We start from the raw sequence: 21,422 nt of genomic DNA, 5'->3' as shown, positions 1-21,422 counted from the left end.
CTGAGGCCATAAACCATGAACCATACACAACCCCTGAGGGGGTTATCAGTGCTGGTGCCAGGCCAGGCCTTTAGGTGTGGTCTCACAGCCCCCATCCCAACACATGGGGCTTCTTGCAAAGCCCGTGAAAGGTCTGGAAGTCTGATCCATATTTAGGGGACAAAGAAACCAAAGAGTATAAAAGGAAAGCTTCCTCCATATTCGGGGGCTCAGGATTTGGAAACAGGGTCTCCTGAGTCACCGTACTAGTACATGTGAAACATCTGAAAATAAATGGGTTTATCCTGAATCTCCGCGTACTCCTGTGTATTTTTTGATCGCCTGGTAAATTCTGTAACAATAGGAGTACATTGAATCTGTAGATTGCTTTCAGTACTATGAGCATTTTAACAATAGTAAATCTACCAATCCATGAGTATAGAATATCTTTCCCTTTGTACCATCTGTGTGTTGTTTTGTGTTTTTTTTTTTTGAGTAATGTTTTATAGTTTTCAGTGTACAAGTATTTCACCTCATTGTTTCAGAGTATTACTAAGTATTTTATCCTTTTTGGTACTCTATAGTTGAAATTGTTTAATTGTACCAGTTTTTCTCTTTTACTTATTGAATCTTGAGTTATTGATATATAAGATCATGTTATCAGTAAACAGAGATAATTATTTTCCAGTTTGGATGCCTTCTACTTATTATTTTTTTTTTTTATCTACTTGCTCTGGCTAGCACTTCCAGAACTGTGTTGAATAATAGTGATGAGAATGGGTAACCATGCCTGGTTCCTGGTCTTAGAGGAAAATATGTTGCCATTGTTTTGCCATTGAGTATGTTGTTAGCTGTAGGTTTTTCATATACAGATTTCATTTTGTTGAGATAATTTCCTTATATTACAAGTTTGTTGGGTGTTTTTATCATGAAAGAACGTTGAAATTGTCACGTACTTTTCCCACATTATTTGAGATGATTATGTGGTTTTTGTGCTTTATTTTGCCAATATGGTGTATCACATTGATTAATTTTGTTGTTGTTGTTGAACTATCTATGCATTTCACATGTGAATCCCACTTGGTAATGTGCTGCTGCTCAATTAGGCTTGCTAGTAATTTGTTGAGGATTTTGCATCAATATTCATTAAGGTTATTGATCTGTTGTTTTCTTTTCTTATTGTGTCTTTGTCTGGTTTGGTATTAGAGCAATACTGGCCTCATAGAATGAGTTTGGGAATGTTCTCACCTCTTCAATTCTTTGGAAGAATTAGAAAAGGACTGGTGTTAATTGCTTTCTTAATGTTTATTTAAATTATCCAGGAAAGCCCTTTTGTCAAGGACTTTTCCTTTTTTACTGCTTCAATCTCCTTACTCTTTCCACATTAAAAAAAAAAAAAAAAGTAGTGAACCATTTTCTTGATTTCCCTTTCTCCTAAACATAGAGCACATGTATTTTATGCTATTGTTCATAAAAGGAGAGGGATATTAAGAGTGTAAAATAATTTAGAAATGCTAGGCAGAATATTGTTTTTCTAATACTTTCACTCTCCTTCCTCTCTGCAAATACATTTTTGATCACCTTTAGCTGAAAAACAAACAAAAACCTACAATAAAAAGATCAGACAAAATCTCTCTCCACTTTCACAAACTCCTTGCTCCTGCATTTGCTTCTGTACATAGCACTCCCTTCTTTTCCCATATCTGAGACAGGTGGCTCCCTCCTACTATTTTGGTCACATCCCTTCCCCTGGAATCTCCATTTGATAATCTCTTTATTAACTGCTCCAATAAATGACCTGACCACTTCTTATATTGTCTCTGTCTCTCTGTTTTCCTGTCTCTCTCATTCTCTCTGTCCTTCCTCTTTATATTTATATATTTTTTAAAAATGCTTTTCCCTTCAACCTTCACTTTCTTCTATTTACAACTAGAATTCCTACAGTCTCATTTTGAAAGGTCATCGTAGAAAGAGCAAGCTTGAAAATGTGGTACTACAGTAGTGTGTATTCAAAATTCTGCTCCAATGCTCACTTGTGATGTTGCAAAAGTTATATAAACCTTTAGAGCAGGGGTGGGCAAACTTTTTGACTCGAGGGCCACAATGGGTTCTTAAACTGGACCAGAGGGCCGGAACAAAAGCATGGATGGAGTGTTTGTGTGAACTAATATAAATTCAAAGTAAACATCATTACATAAAAGGGTACGGTCTTGCCGAAACCGGTTTGGCTCAGTGGATAGAGCATCGGCCTGCGGACTCAAAGGTCCCAGGTTCGATTCCGGTCAAGGGCATGTACCTTGGTTGCGGGCATATCCCCAGTGGGGGATGTGCAGGAGGCAGCTGATCGATGTTTCTCTCTCATCGATGTTTCTAGCTCTCTATCTCTCTCCCTTTCTCTCTGTAAAAAATCAATAAAATATAAAAAAAAAAAAGGGTATGGTCTTTTTTTTTTTTTTTTGTACAATCTTTTTTTTTTTTTTTTAGTTTTATTCATTTCAAACGGGCCGAATCCGGCCCGCGGGCCGTAGTTTGCCCAAGGCTGCTTTAGAGCCTTTACTCTCTTCATTTAAGATAAGCATAACAACAACAACAAGGATAATACCTTCCTTATAAAGTTGTAATTGTAAAGATTATTAGCCCTGGCTGGTTGCTCATGGTTAGAGCGTTGCCCTGTGCATGGAAGGGTCATGCATGGGTTTTATTTCCTGTTAAGGGCACATGCCTGGGTTGCAGGGTCGATCCCCAGCTCTGGTTGGGTGTGTTAAAGAGACAATCAATGTGTCTCTCTCACATTGATATTTCTCTCTCTCTCCCTCCCTTCCACTCTCTTTAAAAATCAATGGAAAAAATATCCTCAGGTGAATATTTATAAAAACAAACAAAAAATTATTAAACAGGCATGTTGGTCTTGACCTTTCTTGAAATCCCTGGTGCATTTCACACACTTGGAATATTTTCTTCATAGAAATTGTTTCCTCTCTTGAAAACCTTTCTCTCATTTTCTACATGTCTGGTTATTCATTTCTTCTTTCTTGGTAAGTTCATTTCCTTTACTTGCCTTTTAGTGTCTTCATTCCTCAGGGATCTACCTTCAGCTCTCTTCTTCCTGTGCTCACTACTTGAGTTCTTGCAATCAGAAGCACACCTACATTTTAAATATTCATGTGGGATTCAGAATACATACATGGCAGATACACACATACACACACACATTTCCAGTTTTTAAAAATATTTTTATTAATTTCAGAGGAGAAAGGAGAGGGAGAGAGAGATAGAAACATCAATGTTGAGAGAGAATCATTGATCAGCTGCCTCCTGCACACCCCCTATGGGGATTGATCCCACAAGCTTGGCATGTGCCCTTGACTGGAATCGTACCAGGGACACTTCAGGCCTCAGGCTGATGCTCTATCCACTGAGCCAAATGAGTTAGGGCGACACATTTCCAATTTTTGTGTGTGAAATCCTCACATGCTTATTGCATGCAGGTCTCCCTCAAACTCAACTGGTCCAAATTGGTGCACACCAGCACCTCTGAGAACCTCCCCTGTCTATCCCACTGTGAATTTCTGTGAGATCTTCTCAGCCATGCTGGCTGTATTAATAGATAATTATTCCTTCCACCCCACCACTGCCTAAGTCCCTTCCCCTTTCTTGTCTTAAATGATCCTATTATTTATCCTTGCTTTTCAAAAGCATTGCTATTCTGTTGTTCTTAAGAGGTCTCCTTGTCTCCACCTTTTGAATTAGTTCGAACTTATCTTTATAAAATGCAAACCTGCTTCTAACACTTCCCTGCAAAAATCCTTTACTAATTCTCTACCAGTTTTAGGATAAATCTGAATTTCGTTATATACCAAAAAACCTCCTTATGATTTATATTCTGCCTCAGCTTTATATTCTGTCTTTCATTGCACACAGTTTTGAGCATTATGGAATTACTTGTCTTTCCTTGAAGTCTATTTCTCTTCCTTCATAGCTCTGCTCCTCCCCCTCTTTACCTCCCCCTACTCCCTTTCTCTTTTCCTCTCTCTCCCAATTTTTTTACTTTCTTAACTCTACATATTTAACTAGTTTTAATCTTTTAAGAATAAGTAAAACATGACCTGCTGTGAGCTTTTTCCTGATCACTCACCTCACACACATACACACTTGGTTAGAACAGGAGTAGCTCAGTTGGGCACCCAGGTATGCCAACTTCCAGGGGAGCTGTGTTTCCATTGTTAAGCCTGAGTTGAGTTCCAGGAAAATTGACTCCTAGAATACTAGCAAAAGAAATTTCTTCTATTTACATTTCACTAGAATATACATCTTTTAACATTTAAATGATGTCCTGGGAGCCTCATTAAATAATTAGCTTCAGGGATGGAGCCCGTGTTTGGTACTGAACAGTTGATCACCTGTGTAAGTAACAAAGGACTTAAGTGTGACAAAGGGCAGAACATTTACCTAGCATTTATGGGGAATGGGTGTTTCATTCTGAGGAAGGTTGACTTGAGCCTAATTCAAGGAATGAAGTCTACCTTGGTCCAAACAAGTAGACTGTAGATGGTCAGGGCTGACTGATGGAAGACACGGAGAGAGAACAACCATCGCTTAGTTGTGTAGGAATGTTGACAAGAGTGGAGATTTTTCAAATTAATATTTGACACGAGTTATTTCAAAACAATAGTTTCTTCTTCCTAAGGGGTAGTAAAAGCCCTTTTGATTGTCTGTGAGGACACATTGGATTATATTCATTCTTATGTGCATCCTCTCCAGGTCTGGGGGTCAGTAGAGAGGAAGATGGGAGAGGGAGAGGTGTATTTTGTACATTTTAAAAATTTTATTCTGAATGTCAGCCCCCATCTAATTTTTTTTTTACATCTTTGCTTATCGCTATATAGTTTTTTAATATTTTGAAAGCATTTGTATGGCATTTGTTTTTTAGTGTAACCCACTGCATTCCATGTTTGTTTAACTTAAACCAATTTATAATCATATGTTGACAAAATTATGTGACTATATTCCTGGTATACTCCAAAGAATACATATTTATTGCTCTGGATTTGAAGAGATATCCTTAAAACAAAGAGGTAATCATTTATTTTTGTTAATGACTTTTACATAAAGTAACCATATTTTACACATAAATTATATATCCCTGAAATTCATAATTGAATGATATGCTTCTTATTTAAATTCAAAGGAGTCTAATATAAAAATATTATCTGAAAAAAACCCAAATATTTTAAAAAAAGGAAGCCATAAGCACAAATTTATTAAAGATTTTAGGAGCCCAACTCACATATATCTACAGAGTGGGTTGATAGAAGAATCATAAAATATACTGCATGCAAAAAAAAAAAAAAAGCTTTGAAAAAATCATGCTTCTCTTTTTCCTCCTTTATTTTAATCATAAAAAATCATGGAAATTGTTCTATAAACATGAGTGAGCGAAAAAATATTACCAGAGTATTAGTTACTGGAGAAACAGAAATGAAATTTGGAGCTGAGATTTATCATTGCCTCACTTTAATTTGTAGTCCTGCTGTACTGTAAATGTAATAACCATCACCATGAAAAATGTAACAGATTGATAATACCATTGAGTTTTAATTAAAGCACTGAAATGAAAAGGACCCAGATGGATAACTGGGAAACGTAGTTATCCTTTATGAACTATGCTGGATTGCCCATTTGTTCTGTTTCTTATAAATTGGTTCTCTGCCAAAAAATAGTGTCCCATCAGAAGATTTACTAACAATTTTTCATTTAAGTTTATAAAACAGATGGTTGCTTTAGTTTATTCAATTTAGTTTTGAAACACTTATCACTCTAAATCAGCACTTGTTCACTTTCCTTATCCCTTCCCACTATGAATTCCCATTTCTGGAGCTTTCCACATAAATAGATCAATAGTATTAAAGTATGTACATCTTGTTTTTCTACAGTCATTGGTCTGATCTATTTGCTTCAGAATGTCAGTTTTCTTCATCTAATTTTTAGTAGGTTTTAGGTTCTGTGAATTTATAAGTCAAAAAGAAAAAAGAAGTGGCACTTTAAGAAGCCATTAAGTTGGGCAGTTTTTATCACTCCTGAAAATAGCAACCACCCATCAGTTAAGACATGAAGAAATGGTATTTTTCTTCTCAGCTTGATGTAAAGATGAATTAGCTACTTAGGATTCAGGAGTTAAGGTTTTCAAATGTTTTTAGAAGATGATTGCTGGTATCCACAGAGGTAGGCTGCTGACCTATTTATGAACGAGAGCACCAGGTCTCCCCCTGTGGAGAGTCTCTGGCCATGAAAAGATGGTAAACGTGTACATTTCCCATCTCTGACTCCCCTTCTGCCACATGACCACCTGAGGATGACCTTTATCCAGTAGCAGAACTGGACTGAAATGTTGAGTTTGAAACACATTTTCATGACAGCTACAGAGAAATGAGATAGATGAGTTTAATCACAGAACAGTTCTGTTTATTTTTTATCCCAGGGTTAACTCTTTTTTTTAAATTTCTTTATTGATTAAGGTACTACATATGTGTCCTTACCCCCCTATAGCACTCCCTCCACTCATGCCCTCACCCCCCTGTTGTCTGTGTCTATTGGTTAGGCTTATATGCATGCAAAGAAGTCTCTCCCCCTTACCCCCACCCTCCCCTACCTTCCTTCTGAGGGTTAACTCTTTAGAGCATTGAAGTTCTCTGTTTGCAGAGGGCATGACACTCGGGTATTTGTTGCTCAGAGCCCATGAGGCCCAGCACTGTGAGGAACTTGTCTCTGAGGAAGATACCTTAGAGGACGGTATTTCAAAGATGTGTCTGTGCTCCCAAAGCACTTATCACCTAAATGGAGAGATGGCAAAGCAATTAGGAAATAATAAATTATTAATATTTATCTTGGATTATTATTATTTTGGATTGTAAGAATTCAAGGAAGGACAGAATCAGTATGAGTTGCATATTAAAAAAATTTAAAAAAAATGGAACATTAAGTTGCAAAGATTGATTGGATTTGGAAATGCAAAAGTTGACCAGTTTACTTAATGAGATTAGCATAATCAGAGGCCTGGGGGATAATGGCTGTGATATGACAGGAAATGTTAAGTACTGGAGAAGAATGGTTCATATTAAGGAACAGTAGCAGATAAGGAAGGCTGGATAAGGGAGGGCCAGGCACTGAAATGGCTTTATGGCTAACTGACATAGGATTTCTTTTTGACAGGCCATGCAAAATCACTGTTGTTTCTTGAGCCTGGAAGTTATGTGAAAGGAGATTGGGGGGTAGATAAATCTGGAAGTGGTATCCAGCAAGAAAGCTACTGTAGCCATCCAGGCAGATAGATATATTTGAGGAGTGAATAATGACGAATGACTTAAAAATGTAAGAGTCCATTTATTCTAGAAAATGAGGAATTCAAGATGCCAACGTGGTGTATACATAGGTCAGTATCTGTGTCTCCCCAGGGTGCCCACCCAGCTTCTATTGGCTGAGACCTGGTGTCCCTAAGCCCTGCTCAAGCTGGTTCACTCTAGTGCTACAGTCCTCAGGGCAGAGTAATTTGGCTAGCCATGAGTATTTAACTCAATATGGGCCAATGAAAGTGTTTTCCCAGAATTTTTTCTGATGGTTCTGGTTAGGAAAAGCCCTATTTTCTCATGAAATTATTAAGATATACCACTTGTTCTGCCTTCCGCTGTTGTTACAGTTCATGGCACAGCAAGTCTGAGAGAGGAAGGCCAGTGTACAGAGAAAAGTAGTGATAAGATCAATGACTAGGGGGTTGGAGGGAAGTGTGTGTGTGTGCATACACGGGTATATGTATTTGTCTTATGCATACATACATGCATGAGTTAGTACAGCCTTAGAATATAGCCTTACTAGCCACATTTTGTAGATGAGGAATCATCACTCAGAGAACCTAGCAATTTGGTCAAGGTTAAATAGCTACTTACATGGTACATTGAGAATTGACACCTAAGTTTGTCTGGTTCCAAACCATTGCCCTTCTGTTCTTATGAGACTGCCTTTCATCACAGTGGGGGAGGGTCATGTTCAGACTAAATACTAAGTTATGCTGTGAGGGTGTATTCTCAGCAAACAGCCATGTAGCTCTGCTCTATGCTGTAGGAAGGTAACATTTTCTTCTCTACAGTCATAGGATGTACAAAACATGGGAAGCTTTTCTCTCTAGAGAAAGTATCACAAAGAGTGTTTAGCCAAACCCAACCAAAAAAGAAAATCTATATCATCAATATTATAGCTCATAAAATATTCTATGTTAATAACAAAAGAATAGAATGAATTGTTGCCAAAAACAAAAAGCAGGAAAATTAAACTAGAATTAGCTTTTAATGTATAGCACATATAGTATGTAGGCATATTTAGTTAAAAGGTTTCAATAAGTGGGGAAACAGTTATAGAGACTTCAAATGATATTTTAGTCACTTTTCAAATTACTTAATGGAGACAGTAGTAGTTCTAATATATTTTTAATTACATTTAATGTAGATTTACTGAATCTAACATTTTTTAAATTACATCTAATGTAGATAGTACTGGTACTGATAGTTATTTAAATTATATTTGTGAATTTTTAAAATATAATTATATCCCACTTATGGTCCTTTGGTATGATTTTCTAAAGTCCTGTTGTCAGAAATAATACACTTATTAGTGATGATTTACTTAAACCTGAACCCTAAACTCACTGATCCATATTTAACTCATTATAGAGCTCAAAGACTGCGATAGGAAGAAGGTAAGGAGAGACATATAAAATTATTTTCCTAAAGAAATTTACGAAAAGTTGGAAGAGATATAATAACTGAAAAAATGAATCCTTAGATATATGAATATCTGAAAATTGACTTCTTGAGGTGAAATTACTTGAGTCAAGCAGGAAGATATGGATACAGTGAAAAATAAAATGTGCATTTTTACAGTTGGGGGAGAAATGTGGTAAGGAAGCAAGTTCCCCCGACTGGCCACCAGGGGGTAGTAATATCCCAGAGAAGCACGGAAGATATATATCTATATCTGTCTCTCTATCTCTGTCTATCTCTATATCTATCTACTGACTGGGGTGTAAAGCATTGGCTGCATTGAGAATGGTTAAATAAGAAAAACGTAGCATTTGCAAATCTGGTTAGGGAGTATCTTAATTTCAGACTTTATTCCCAGGGGAGTAATTATTCAATTTCTAGATTATCCATTTTCTTTTTGTCTACCTCTTACTATTTTTGTTGTATTTTCAATACATTCTCAAGTAGGTTACATTCAGAAAATAAAAGATAAGCTCATCTCTATTGTGGTTACTACCTAGTGGTTGTCATAGAAAATTATTGATTGGTTAAAGAGACTCCAGCTAGATTTTATATCATTGATAGATTTGAATTATATTACTCTCTTCTCTATAATCAATCCCTTTCTCCTTCTCTCTGCTCCCTGCTGCCCTATCCTTAGTCATTATCACAAAAATGGAGCTTCTACTCTCTTTTCATATTCTAATTCTAAATTGCATTAATCTAATTGGTAGTGAACCTAATTGAAAATTTAAGCAATTGTTAATCTCTTCAAATGACATAAAGGGTCAAGTAAATAAGCAGGTATGAAACTACATGGATCTTCCAAATGCATAGTTACTTAGGTTGGGCTATTAACTGAGGTTCCCAAGCTAAAAAATGTATTAATTCTCCCTCTTTGGAGAGACATCAATTCAGAAATTCAGATAATTTGTCAGATAGCCTTTATCTGCAAGCCAGGTTCACACAAAAGACATTAGTCTAATTAAATTAGGGCCTATTAAATCTACAAATTAGCATATAAATAAGAAAACTCATATCTTATTAGTTTCGAAATCTTTTATATAATTCCTGTTTGTTTTTTTCAAAAACTTTTTGTAGTAAAAATCAGTTTTAAAGCTTTCCAAAAATTGGTGATCAATAATTATTTTCTAGTCACTGAGAAATTCTTCTACATTTATTGCATCGCCACATGTTCTCATTGAACTCTCTTCTAGTCACCATGTTATTCCTGGCTGAAAACACATTAGCTATAAAAATTCAAAAAGTGAGAAACACAACATTATAAAGACTTTGTTTAGGTAGAGTAGTTAATGGATTGTGCATAACAGTGGAACATTCTCTCATTTACAGTAAAAATAAATTTATATCCTTCATTGTTTTACACTTAAACACAAATGACTCCACTGCTTTATCATTGCATAAACAAATTATTGCCAAAGGAATTTGGAGACCTACAGAGTTTTTGTCTGGCAAGATGTAGAAATCTCAACATGTTCTGTGGATATGATAGACAGCAGTTGTATATGCACTGGGGGAAATTAATGTTCACTAAGAAGAGATTATTAGGCAGCATTAACTTTAGAAAATTAATGTAGTATAGCAAAAAGAAATTAGGCATACCTAAGTCATTTTAGTACTTTAGCATATAATTCCCTTTTCCTCTGGGTGCATGTTAAATTTTAATCATTTTAGCCTATCCCAAAATTTCTACCAGTTCATTGTGTAAAAAAAGCTCAATTTGTACTTAGATTTTTATTCCTAAATCACATCACAATTTTAGCTAGTGAATAGAGAGCATAATACTAATTTATAATTCATGATTTTCAAGGGCACTCAAAAAAACTTTTAAAATTAAGATGAATGTAAAAGTATTTAGAGTTTTCCAAGATAAAGCTGCAGTATTTATGCAGAATATGACCATTAGAATGGGCTCATGGATCACAAGGCAGAGTTTCATATTCAGTCTTAAAAATATTTGAAGACTTTTAAGAAGTGATTCAGATATATCCCCCTATTTTGCTTTTTAAAAATTAAATTTATTGGGGTGACATTGATTAATAAAATTACATAGGTTTTAAGTATAAAATTCTATAACACATCATCTGTATATTGCATTGTGTGTTCACCACCCGAAGTCAAATCTCCTTCTGCCACAATATATTTGACCCCATTTAGCCTTTACTACCTCCCCATCTTTCCCTCTAGTAACTATACTATTGTTGTCTGTATTTATGGATTTTTTTGTTTGTCTTGTTTGCTCATCTGATGCTTTCTGTGTTATATTCCACATATGAGTGTAATCATATGGTTCTTGATTTTTTTCTGTCTGCCCTATTGTGCTTAGCATGATATTCTCAAGATCTACCCATGTTGTTGCAAATGGCAGTATTTCCTCTTCTCTGATGGCTGAGTAGTATTCCATTGTATGTATGTAGCACATTTTCTTTATCTAATCATCTGTTCAGTTGTTTCCATGTCTTGGCCACTGTGAATAATGCTGCAATAAACACAGGGTACATATATCTTTATGAAAAAATATCTTCAAAATTTTCTGGTAGATACCCAGGAGAGGGATTGCTGGTCATATAGTAACTCTATTCTTAATTTTTTGAGGAATCTCTACACTGTTTTCCAGAGTGGCTGTACCAGTTTACATTCCTTCCAGTAGTGAATGGGGCTTCTTTTTTCTTCATAATCTCTCCAACACTTACGACTTATCTTGATAACAAGTGAGGTGTGAAGTGTGAGGTGGTATCTCACTGCAGTTTTGATTTGCATTACCGTCCCTTTTTTTTAAAACAGCATTAGTGAGATGGAATTCACAACCCATAATACAAACCCATTTAAAATATTCAGTTCAATGGTTTTTAGTATATTGACTTTGTGCAACCATATTCTAATTTTACAGTTTTTGTCACTCCAGAAAATGTTCTATGTATATTAGCAGTCACTCTCTACCCCCCTCACCTCGGACATAGGCAACCACTAATCTACTTTCTAACACTTTCTTTATTTTTGAGCCTTTCCCTGGCATTTCCTCTCATTAGCATTTCTATTCCAGCCACTCTAGTTTACTCAAGTTCTCTAGTACATGGTTTTTGCTTTGCCATCGGTGCTTTTTCCCCCCATTACTACCTCCACCAAGCTTGCTAACCCTGTCTGCTGCCTGTTCTACCCATGCAGACCCAATTAATCCCCACTGACATCTCAACTCCTCTGTGAAACCTTTGCTGATGTCTCAGGATTCATTCATTATGTCTTCTCTGACCTTGGTTAGCTCTAATTGGCAGGCAGATTTTATACAGTCTTATGTCAAACCTCCTGCTATTTTAAACTGAAATCTTATTTAAATGTTCTGATGTTGGCATTTATTTTCTCAAATTAAGAGCTGATATTCAGTAAGCATTTGTTGATTTTTTTACTTCAAAGCAAAACTTAACATTAACTATCATCCTTACTCATTCATTAGCATGACACAGTTGCCCAAATTTGGCTCTAGGTCATCTTCACTTTCTTATAATGAAAGTGTTCTGCTGCTTGGCTATATGAGAGGTACCTCTTGTCCAGAAAAAGCTATGGCCTCACTTGCAGTTGAAGAGACCTCACGTTTAATTATTAAAGAAATAGTTGAGTGGAGCTGTTGCTTGATTCTGTGATCGAGTAAGTAAAATACTTGCATTATTGAGCATGCAACCTTAGGAAGGTGCTTCCCACATGGGTAGGGTTTGTACCAAGACATACTCTGCTTCTTTCTGGACTTATAAAGGCTAGATTAAAGTAATGAAAAAAATGAAAGAGTGCTTTTAGAGGTGAAAGAAGTCAGGGCAGAGAAGGGGTGAGAAGTCCAATGCACTTTGACCCGGGCTGTGTTTGAGAATATGCATGTGGCCTACCGTGAAGGGAGTGCTGATGTGGCAGGAACAGGGCCATAGACCACACCTGGAAAAATCATACGAGAGAGAATGAAGTCCTATCCTTGCAAACAGCAGAGTGTGAAATACTGAGAGGAGTCGGGGTTGAAGGAGAATGCTCACCAGGAGGGTGAGGGAAGAGAAAGATGCAGAACCTGGAGACTGAGGAGCCAAAGGAAGATGAAGGGCATGATTTAGTTTATCCTGCAATGGGGAAAGAAAGGCAAGGCAGATGTTTTATTTTTATTGTTTCTTTTTTCTTCATTTAAAACTAAAATCTTTCTATTGACTCATTCCCATTTTTCCTCAAATAAAATATTTTAAAATGTATTCTATATAAATATATACATATTTTTATTCAGGCATTTGTGGTATGTAGGATCTGAAATAAATGTTTTTCCCCTCTGGTTTGGAGTCAAAGAAAATATAATATAATGTTCTCTGCTTTTGTTGTTGCAGAGATGAGACTGTTGAAACACATTTTCCCTTTTTTCCTACTGTGGTACACAACTGGGAAGATTTTTATGTGGTGCTGCAATGTGTGGATGGAGCTTTTGAAAAAAAATAAATAAGACGACGATCCGAATTGATGAGGCCCCTATTGTATCCATGTGTGTAATAGGGTAATTTGATGAATAAGCCAATCTGACTTTGTGTGGCAAATAGAGGTGACTGCCGAAATAGAATATTGTTCTCATGCAGACTTTCATCACTAGAGAATTAATGTGGGGGAAAAGGAAACTAATACAGTCCCCACTGCTATAGAAATTTAGATAAATCCATGTGACTTGACGATGTCAAGGGGAAGGATTTTACATAACTCCTTTGCCACTGAGTTCATGTAGGCCATTACCTCACCTGGCCATGCAAAACATGATTCCAGCTCTAGCTGGTTTGGCTCAGTGGATAGAGTGCCGCCTTGTGGACTAAAGGGTCCCGGGTTCAATTATGGTCAAGGGCACATGCCGGGGTTGCGGGCTCGATCCCCAGTTGGGGGCGTGCAGGAGGCAGCCAATCAATGATTTTCTCTCATCACTGATGTTTCTCTCTCTCTCTCCCTCTCCCTTCCTCTCTAAAATTAATAAAAATATATTAAAGAAAAATAACCACGATTCTACGGCATCTTTTCCAAGTGTCTTCTTTTCAAGCAGGTTGCATTAAAAATAAATTTCCCATCCCTTTCATTGGCTGCATCATTATCTGGTTACCTGGACCTGCATTCCTGAAGCTGCCTTATTAGCTCAGTTCCATTTGTCTCCCAAGTGCAATTAGTCACCATGTTATGCTGAGAATTTCTTCAAATTACCTTTGCATTCTTATTGCACCACCCTAGCAGCAGCCTCCAAATTGTTCTTCACTCTCTTGATATAACCTTTTCAAATCAATTCTTGAGTAGAAGATATGGGATTAATTTTCCCCAGACACAGATGCTAATATATTGGTATTTTTAACTTTTTTCCCTCCATTACCTGGAGTAAATAGTCCCATTCACTTTCACGTGGCCTGCTAGCCTTTACAATCTGATGCCCTGTGATTGTCTAATATAATTCCTGCTAAATTGCATCTCTCCCTTCAATATGAATGTGGTGTACACATTCCTAGTCGCCAGCTATTCCCTGAGCCTCAGCTCACCACTGTCTCCTCCATGAAGCCTTCTTTTCTTTCTGACCAATGGCAATGGTCTTTTCCTTTCTGAAGCATTGTGGACATATTATAACTCTTACCATTGTGTTGTATTTGCATCTCACCACCTCACTTCTGGACAGTTCCCTGTTTTCATTTTTTTTTCACAGACACAAACTGTACGCTGAACTGTGTTCAGCTACCTGGTGAATATGCAGAGTCAATTGCAAGGGATCCTAGGCAAGGGAATTTGGATCATTTAGTACCTACTCCTGTCCCTGCTGCTGCTCTCTGATCCTAAATTTCCCCATGGTGACCTGAGCTTTTTTATTTTTTTTTGAGAAAGGGCAGCATATATTTATGTGTCTATCATCCTAGCCAGGACACCCTCCCTTCTGTATAATAAATAGGGTCTGCAAAACTCACCCTCAAATAGCTTATTTTTATGCAATCTTAAATTCATGGTTGCATGCAACTAAGAGAAAGTCTTTCTTCTACCAAGGAAAAGTCTTTAAGGCTTTGTCGTTTTCTATTTATTGCTGCATTTTCAGCTAGTACCACGGTGAAAGGCAAGAATGGAGAGGTGAGAGATGGCACTGACAGGATGATAGGCAGTTGGGAAATATTTGGTTAATTGAGATATTTGAAGAATTATTGCAATTACTTTTCTTCTCCTAGGATGTAATCTGAGATATCTTAAATCTACCTTTCACCTCTTTTTAAAAAAAAAAATTCTTAAGCACACAGGGAAGGAATCAGATTTCAAATGATTTCCTAAATTTGTTGGAATGTTTTCATAAACAATGCTACCTTTCTGTTGAGGTAAAATTAGTATATAATATTAGTTTCACGTGAACAATGTAATAATTTGGTACTTGTATACAGTACAAATTGGTCACTACAATATAATACTTTGATACTTGTATACAGTACAAATTGATCACTACATTAAGTCTATAGTTACTATCAATCACCATGCAATTGGCCACCTGCACCCATTTTGCCCATCCCCCAAACCCCTCTTGTAACCACCAATTTGTTCTCTGTATTTATGCCTTTGGCTTGTTTTGTTTGTTCTTTGTTTTGTTTTATATATTCTCATATAAGTGAAATCAGAGGGTATTTGTCTTTCTCTGTTTGATTTATTTCATTTAATATAATACCTTCAAGTTTCATCAGTGGTGTCTCAAATGGCAAGATTTCCTTTTTTATGGCTTAGCATTAGAAGTATCTCACTGTGTGTGTGTGTGTGCGTGTGTGTGTGTGTTTATACTACATCTTTATCCATTCATCCATTGATGGACAGTTAGGTGGTTTCCATATATTGGCTGTTGTAACAATGCTACCTGTTTAAGAAAGAAAAATACACCAAATGCCAGTCAGGGATTAAGTTTCCATTTAATTTACTTTGTTATGGACATGATTTCCTGAAGGAGAGACAATTTAAATCTAAAGATTTGTAATAATGCCCACCCTCATGAAAGATTATCCAACTTGCAGATTGTTTTGATTTATCTCTCTCATTTATCTGTCATTTTCCTGAGCAGAAGCTTTCATTAATGAGGGAACAAAAGGGGATATCCTATTTAGGTCATTCTTTTTTATTTATTGACTAGAGGCCCAGTGCACAAAATTCGTGCACAGAGGGAGAGGGGTTCCTCAGCCCGGCCTGCACCCTCTGGCAATCTGGGACCCCTCAGCGGATGTCTGACTGCTGGTTTACGCTTGATCCTGCAGGGATTCCTGTGGGATCAGGCCTAAACTGGGAGTTGGACATCCCTCTCATGATCCAGGACCACTGGCTCCTAACCGCTCGCCTGCTTGCCTCATTGCCCCTAACCACTCTGCCCTGCCTGCCTGATCGCCCCTAACTGCCTTTGCCTTGGCCCCCGCCATGGCGGCTTCGTCCAGAAGGTCATTTGGCTGTCTGGTCTAGTTAGCATATTCCGCTTTTATTATTATAGATTGATTTTAGAGATAGAGTAAGGGGGAGACACACACACACACACAGATAGACACTGATTTGTTGGTCCACTTATTTATGCATTCATTGGTTGATTCTTGTATGTGCCATGACTGGGATGGAACCCGAAACCTTGGCTTATTGGGACGATGCTCTAACCAACTGAGCCCCAACCAGGGCCAGTCATTAATTCTAAAATGCATATAAATACGCAGCAGACTGAACTATTAATTTTATAGATCATGTGGGATTTCTAAAGATCACTTTTTATATGATTTTGGCTCTTCATTCAATAATTGAAACATTTTCTCTGTTATTTTGTTCTATCTTGGAAAATTAACACCTCAATTTTACTCATTCCTGCTATGTGCCAGTGTGCACAGTGGGTGTCTGCTGGTTCGCATGGGATATTCTGCAGGCACATCACACTGGTGTGTCCAGAGGGGCCCTGTCACCTCCGCCCCTCACCTGACAGTCCTATCTTCTGCTGTGAATGGCAACACTATCAGCTGAGTTGATATGAATATCTTCCATTTCCTTATAAACTAAGTCTTTTCTCAGCTCACAAGTCCTCTCCACTCCTTCTAACTCCATAGAGGTTTTTTGTTTGCTGTTTTTAATGACTCATAGTGTGGGTCATAAAACAGAGAGAGAGGAAACATTTGTGCACTGAATACATAAAGAGATCCATTATTACTGCCCAATAAGTCATAGATGACTATCTTAGTGATGCAAGTGGCACATGCCATGCCCCTCCCACTTGAAAACCTCCCCATTGTCTCTAGAAAAATCTAGATTCTTTAGCCTGGCAGACATGGCCCTCACAATCTAGATACAATCCACAGTGCTATTCTTCTATTCTATTCTCACACCCTCCCTCCCCCCCAGACAATCTTGACTTGGCATGGTTGACTGAATGGAATCACAAGCCTAACCTCCTTCTCTTTGATCAAGTAGCTGCTGCCTCCTCCAGAGTCCTCCTCCCAAGGCCACACTTCAGAAGGCCAGGACTTCCCCCACTTTATTCCATGATACAAATGCTGTTCTCTCTTAGGCTCTTAGGAACCTTGTCTAGTTTCACCCAGTTGAAATTATGTTTTTCTTGCTGGGATTTCAATGATATAGGTTATTAGTTTATACACACACACACACACACACACACACACACACACACATACTAGAGGCCTGATGCATGAAATTCATGCAAGAGTAGGCCTTCCTTTCCCCGGTGGCCGGCACCGGCTTCCCTCTGGCACCTGGGACCTGGTCTTCCCTTGTAGCCCCGGCTTTGTCCGGAAGGTTGTCTGGTCTAATTAGCATATTATGCTTTTATTAATATATATATACATATATGTATATATATATATACATATATATGATATGCATATATATTCTCATATATAAAAATACTAGAGGCCTGGTGCACTAAAATTTGTGCACTTGGGGCGAGGGGTCCCTCAGGCTGGCCTGCACCCTCTTGCAGTCTGGGACCCCTCAGGGGTGACCACCTGCTGGCTTAGGCCTGCTCCCTGGGGGATTGGGCCTAAGATGGCAATTAGACATCCCTCTGGCAGCCCGGCAGCCCTTGGGGGATGTCCACTTGCCAGCGGGGAGCAGACCTAAGCTGCAGTCGGACATCCTTAGCGCTGCTGAGGAGGCAGGAGAGGCTCCCACCACCACCGCTGTACTGACAGCCATCATCCTGGCTTGTGGCTGAGCAGAGCTCCTCCCATGTGAGAGCACACTGACCACCAGGGGGCAGCTCCTGCATTGAGCATCTGTCCCCTGGTGGTCAGTGTGTGTCATAGTGACCAGTCATTCCCAGTCTTTCTGCTGTTAGGGTCAGTTTTCATATTACCCTTTTACTATATAGGATAGAGGCCTGGTGCACGGGTGGGGGCTGGCTGGTTTTCCCTGAAGGGTGTCCCAGATCAGGGTGGGGGTCCCACTTGGGTGCCTGGCCAGCCTGGGTGAGGGGATAATGGCTGTTTGCAGCTGGTCACACCCCCTTCATGGTGGGGGTCCCCACTGGGGTGCCTGGCCAGCATGGATGAGGGGCTGATAGCTGTTTTCAGGCTGGCCACACCCCCTTTAGGGTGGGGGTCTCCTCTGGGGTGCCTGGACAGTCTGGGTGAGGGGCTGAGGCCGTTTTCAGGCTGGCCGGCGACTGAAGCTCCTAGCCTCTCCTTTCTTTTTTTTTTTTTTATTCTGGGATTTATTTACCTTCTATAATTGAAACTTTTTTGCTGTCACTGGAGCTGAGAGCCAGCTCCAGCTCTGAGGCCATGGCCTGATGAAAGCAGGTATCTGGGCTTTGTTTAGTTTCTATAATTGAAACTTTGTTGCTTTCGGAGCTCAGAGCTGGGCTGCAGCAGGCGGGGAACCTTGGCTTCCTCCATCACTGGAGCAAGCAAGCCTCCTGCTCGCTTCAGCTGAGTGGCTGCTGGCCGCCATCTTGGTTGGTGGTTAATTTGCATATCTCCCTGATTAGCCAATGGGAAGCATAGCGAAGGTACGGTCAATTACCCTTTTTGTCTTTTATTAGATAGGATGTTTTAAGAAATAATCATATGTAATGTAACTAGATATATTTTTATGTATATGGCATATATGTGTCTTTAAAAGTTGAGAGAAAACATCATGAAAATCTAGGTAAGGAAAACCTTACTTCCAGAGGAATGATATTGGGATAGTTTACTAAGGGACAGCAGCATTTGCATATGATGTACACACACACTAGAAATTAAACTGTTTGTCACTCAGAGTGCTAAAAGCTGTAGAGGTATTTTTTCCCTGAAATCTCACACCAAATAAACATATAGGCAACATATGGTTCAAATCTTATGTGAGAGAAAGTTTCAATCTAGCATAGTAGAAAACGTGAAGATTTTAAGACTACTCCTGACAAACCTTGTTTTAGTTACCATGTGGCAATAATATAGGTATAACTTACAATTCACTGAGACTGCTGCATAGCTATCACTCGGTTTTGATAATTTAAAAAATACATACATATGATTCACATTATTTCTAATATTTAAATAGTATAAGTCCTTATTGCAGTCTCTCATTTACACATGCACAAATACCTAATGCTACAGGATTGTTGTACTAATTGGACACAATTTGAAAGGGTAGAAAAGAAGGAACAAATCTTCTAATGCATTATAGCAGTGATGGCGAACCTTTGGAGCTCGGCGTGTCAGCATTTTGAAAAACCCTAACTTAACTCTGGTTCTGTGTCACATATAGAAATTTTTTGATATTTGCAACCATAGTAAAACAAAGACTTATGTTTTTGATATGTCACCTCTGACACGCGTGTCATAGGTTCGCCATCACTGCATTATAGGAACACAGTGGAGTGGCATCACATGTGATTTTAATTTATGATAAGTTTAACCACTCAATTTTAGTGACGAAAAACTTATCCTATCTTGGGCAAAATGGGTGAAGGCAGTCAAAAGGCACAGACTTCCAGTTATGAAATAAGTAAGCCATGGGTATGTAATGTGCAGCAGTCTTGCTATTGAGAATCAGTCTCAGTGGGGATGAGAATCAGTGGGGATGAAGCATGCACTTGAGAGTTGGCCTTTAGACGATAGACTCATTAAGTAACTTAAGGTAGAGAGAGACATCATAGAATAGTTTCTTTCCCCACCCCCACTCCTCATTTTCTTATTATTGTCTCACGCGCACGAGCGCACACACACACACACACACACACACACACACAAGCATACACACTCAATTTAAGTCATTTGTTGATTAATGTACTCTGGAAATATATTTAAGTAAAAATAGAAGTTTAATTCTAATATAGTGAACTCCAACAAACATCTATTTTTTTGGTAAAGACATACTGTTAGAATTCATTGTATGTGTAAATTCTATTCCTAGCCAACCCGTCTGGGAAGAAAATATCAAATGTGTAGCGGATTTTATAGTGAATAAACTAGATAGAACGAATCTGGAAGGAGACAGTAATTACTAAATTTTCTTATTCCAATTTCCTCTCTATTTTCCTTCATCTTTGGCTGAGACAACCAGAGCTACAGAATGGTGTTTTATAAGGGAGGATGGTTTGATTGTTTTGAATGGTTCTAGAATTCAGATATTTCAAATAGAATAGTCACCAACATTATCATCGCTCTGTGGTGATCAGAAAAATGAACTGTTAAAATTCCAACCTCAATTATAAATCAGCTTTTCTCTGCTAAGAGTGTGGTTAACTCATCAAGATTATTTTTTATAGCCAATGTGTTTAAAATAAAGATGGGCCAGTAAAAAAAATAGTACTTATAATGAACTCGTTGAAATCACATGAACTAAACATACTTCACTTAGTCATGATATGGAAATAACTTTGGATATGAGATTGTTTTTTTATCTAGGTAATTGTTTTAATGAGACTTTTCCTGCACTTGAATATGATTCATGCACTGTAGCTTCCATTTCTCAGTTTCCATGAAATTAGAAATGCACTGAAAGGCATAGTCTGTGCAGAATACTTTCTTGCGTGTGAATATTGTTTTCTTGTTAGTGTAAGTTACTGAAATTCCTTTCCTAGAAATCACTGAGATGATTTAAGTATAGGCTTGTTCAGTGGCAGAGGTCTAATCTTTGGAGAATTTTTTTCATCTGAGTAAGACAGTAAATCTCCCAAGAGACCCAAATCCATTTTAATATTTTTACTCTTTGTGAATTACTATGTGAAATATATGATTTACCAGCACTTGTAAAGGGGTTCCCAGAGAAACTAAAATTTTTCACGTATTTTATGTTGAGTATGGCTAACAAAGAGGTATTATTTTTTGTTGTCTTGATCATGTTCTCTAGAATCAAATATGAAAACCTTGAGTCCATTTCACCTTTGACCTTGAACAGACTATAAAGTTTGAGTCTCTAGGAATGACCTTGTAGAACATTAAGAGAGTGGGCTACCTTCTCCCTTGTGTATATGTGAGATTTCCTATTAGTGGGGATAAAAAATTCATAAATCACTTAGAATTACCATTTCATATGGATTCTTCCAAAGCAAACATTCATGGTAATTTATAACTTATAGCCAAATAACTGTAGATAAATCACATGCTATTTGGTTAAAGTTATACATTTCTCAGGAAGAATAATTGAAGACCAAGGTTAGTAAAT

This window comes from Myotis nattereri (genome assembly GCF_964212035.1).
Source record: "Myotis nattereri genome assembly, chromosome: 7".
Lineage (NCBI taxonomy): Eukaryota > Metazoa > Chordata > Mammalia > Chiroptera > Vespertilionidae > Myotis > Myotis nattereri.
This window is presented reverse-complemented; position numbering follows the sequence as displayed.